Source organism: Globicephala melas, chromosome 13, assembly GCF_963455315.2.
Source record: "Globicephala melas chromosome 13, mGloMel1.2, whole genome shotgun sequence".
In the NCBI taxonomy this organism is placed as follows: Eukaryota; Metazoa; Chordata; class Mammalia; order Artiodactyla; family Delphinidae; genus Globicephala; species Globicephala melas.
The window spans coordinates 10009432-10013271 of NC_083326.1; the positions used below are offsets into that span (position 1 = coordinate 10009432).

The window sequence follows — 3840 nt, forward strand, 5'->3', positions numbered from 1 at the left end:
CGGCAATGATTTCTTGGATATGACACCAAAAGCACAGGCAACAAAAGTAAAAATAGCTAAACTGAACTACATCACAATTAAAAACTTCCATGTGAAGGACACAAGCAACAGAGTGAAAAGGCAACCTATAGAATGGGAAAAAATATTTGCAATCATATGTATGATGGGGGGTTAATAACCCAAATACAGAGAGAACTTTTAAAACTCAACAACAAAAAACAACCCAATTTAAAAAAATGGACAAAAGGGCTACTGGGACTGCTGCCACATCTCTAGTAATCCCTGAGAAGTTCCAGCACATTTTGCAAGTACTCAACAACAATATTGATGAGCAGCATAAAATTGCTTTAGCCATTACAGCAATTAAGGGTGTGGGGCAAAATTTGCTCATGTGATGTTGAGGAAACCAGACATCGACCTCACCAAGAGGGCAGGAGAGCTCACTGAGGAGGAGGTAGAATGTGTGATCACCACTATGCAGAATCCACACCAGTACATGATCCCAGACTGGTTCTTCAACAGACAGAAGGATGTGACGGATGGAAAACACAGCCAAGTCTTGGCCAACGGTCTGGACAACAAACTTCATGAAAACCTGGAGCAAATGAAGAAGATTGGGGCCCACAGAGGGCTGTGCCACTTCTGGGGACTTTGTGTCTGAGGCCAACACACCAAGACCACAGGCCACCATGGTTGCACCATGCATGTGTCCAAGAAGAAATAAATTTGTGGGCACTGTCTGTTAATAAACAGTTTATATAATTTTTTTTCAAATGGACAAAGAAGTTGAAAAGACATGTCTCCAAAGAAAATAAACCAATGGCCAATAAGCGTACAGAATTATGCTCAACGTCACTAATCATAGGGAAATGCAAATCAAAATCACAATGAGAGGGGACTTCCCTGGTGGTGCAGTGGTTAAGAATCTGCCTTTCAATGCAGGGGACCCGGGTTTGAACCCTGGTCCGGTTAGATCCCACATGCTGAAGAGCAACTAAGCCCGTGCACCACAACTACTGAGCCTGTGCTCTAGAGCCCGCAAGCCACAACTACTGAAGCCCACGCACCTAGAGCCCGTGCTCCATAACAAAGAGAAGCCATCACAATGAGAAGCCTGTGCGCCGCAACTACAGAAAAGCCCGCGCACAGCAACTAAGACCCAATGCAGCCCAAAACAAATTAATTAATTAATTACTTCTTTTTTGAAAACCATGAGATATCACTTCATATCCATTAGGATGGTTACTATTTTAAAAGAAAAAAAAAAGAAACAAAATAACCAGTGTTGGCAAGGACATGGAGAAACTGGAACCTTTATGCACTGTTGGTGAGAATGTAAAATGGTATAGCTACTATGGAAAACAATATAGCAATGTCTCAAAAACATTAAACAGAGAATCGTGATCCAGCAATTCCACTCCTGGATTTACATCCAAAGAATAGAAAGCAGGGTCCCAAAGAGATATGTGTGTGCTCATGTTCAGAGCAGTATCATTATAGGCAAGAGGTAGAAGCAACCCACATGTCTATCAACGGATGAAAGGATAAACGAATGTGGTATATACGTACAATGGAATATTATTCAGCCTTAAAAAGGAAAAAAAATCTGACACATGTTACAACATGGATGAACTTTGAGGACATTTTGCTAAGTGAGATAAATCAGTCACAAAAGACAAATACCATATGATTCCATGTATGTGAGGTATCTAGATTAGTCAAATTTATAGAAACAATGTACAATGGTTGTTGCCAGAAAATAGGGGGAGGAGAAAATGAGGAGTTACTGTTCAATGGATATAGAATTTCAGGTTTGCAAGATGAAAAAATTCTGGAGATTGTTCGTACAACAATGTGAATTTACTTAATACTACTGAACTGTATGCTTAATACGGTTAAGATGGTAAATTTTCTGTTATGTGCATTTTACCACAATTAATTTAAAAAATCTAATTTAAACAAATGCATGGTAGCAGAGGTGCAGAGCCTAGCCCAAGGGCTTTTTTGTGCCACATTAATTCTCAGTTCCTTCAAACAATTGCCTAACTCCTTGTTTGCTCCAAGAGAACATATCTGATGAATCTCAGCCTACAATAATCTTTCCCATTTCAGTACTGTATATGGGATCTAAGAATTCTGAATAATGTCCATCCCAAATCCAATGCTTTATTGGAGTTTTTCCATTTCATCTTCAGATACTTTCATGCCCTAAGATCACTTCTGCACCAATCTATAAAACCATGAGATTCCAAGGAGACAAGATCAAGGAAGAAGTTTTTACTAAGCTCACCAAAAAGTTAAAAAACAATAACAAAACACTTGTCATTAAGACATTCCAGTTAAATGAGAACCATGTGGCAATTCTTCAACTATTAACAAGACTTCAACTTCCCAACATTCTGTTTTTCAAGGCATACCTCGAGCCCCATAATCTCTATGAAACTACCTATTTCCTTCCTCCCTACAAAACCATATTGCTATTTCTAATGTTGGTATTGTAAGCCCTGCAATATTGTATTTTCTCTTTGGTTACAAACCTTGGCTTCAAAATCACGGTATCTTCACCACACCCACAAGCCTTTCATGAGTGTCTAGCATACAGATACTGCTTGATTTATGAAGTCAGTGCCTAGCCAGTTTTCCCTCACCCATTTGCCATGAGAACTATTTCAACTCTCTCAGATCCCTCTTCAAATTTCACTTGCTTAATGAAGCCACTCCAAGAAGGCAGTGAACTGGACATCGGGGACATAACAATGAAAACTGAAAGAAACTGTCGACCATGTCACTTTAGTATAAATTACTTCTCCTCCACCGAGTACTTTTTACCCTTGCAATTTCTCAGTCTTACCTTGACAGTCAGCTCACAAAGCTCGAATTATGTCTCTATATGCTTTTCTTCATCCGGAGCTGGATAATTGATATAAGTTATCATCCATTTACTTGTACTCACTGCAAAGATTTCCCTATACTCCTGCTTCTCTGGACACCTTGTGCTTGTACATTCAATATCATCCGATAATACTGGATATGGGCAATGTGAGGAATAGGGGAGGAGGGAATCGATGGGAGTTTTAGTTTTCTCAACTCTGTAACGATGAGCAATTATTGATTTTAGTTCTCAACTTCTTCATTTATTTAAAATAATAATAACAAAGAGATCTTTAAGTTTGCTGCTACATTTCTTAGAGTACATTCAAGCTGCCATTAAAGGGAGCCAAAAATACACTGATTTAAGTAAGATAAAAAATGTGTATCTCCCTTACAGTCCAGAAGTAGCCAGCCCAAGGCTAAAGGGATGGTTCTGCCATCCTCAACAGATGACTGGTATCCTGAGTCTAAAACGTCTTCTCAAGCTGCCACCATTAGGTCTGTATCCCAGCCAGATGAATGAAGGAAAGGTCAAAGGCAGGGCATACCCATTCTTCTTATGACTGTGATGTGGAAGTAACTCTTTGCCTCACATTGCATTGGCCAGAGCTTGATCACATGGCCATGAAAATAAAGATGGGAAATGTAGTCTCTACTGAGATGCCCAGCAGAAATTCAGATGTTCTTTCATTAGTTTAGTACACCATATAATTTTTAGAATGTTAACTCTGAAGGGTCTGAGATTTTATGCCATTTGCAAGATAATAAGTTTCCCTGGCACAGTCTCGTGGATATTGGCAAAAGACATGGGACTCCTGGGTCAGGAACAATGGTTTATGACTCATGGTACTGCAAGTAGCATGAGCATCACCATATCTGCATCAGTTTACCTTGCCCTCCCAAGTCCCACAGGGGCAATGAGATGGGCTTGGATGGGTGCATGCACACATAGTTGGTCGCATTACAGGA

The 3840-nt window shown here is 39.8% G+C and overlaps 1 pseudogene; it reads left to right on the forward strand.

Annotated features, from left to right (window-relative positions):
* Positions 1 to 236: 236 nt before the first annotated feature.
* On the forward strand, positions 237 to 724 carry LOC115859205 (small ribosomal subunit protein uS13-like; annotated as a pseudogene).
* Positions 725 to 3840: the final 3116 nt, after the last annotated feature.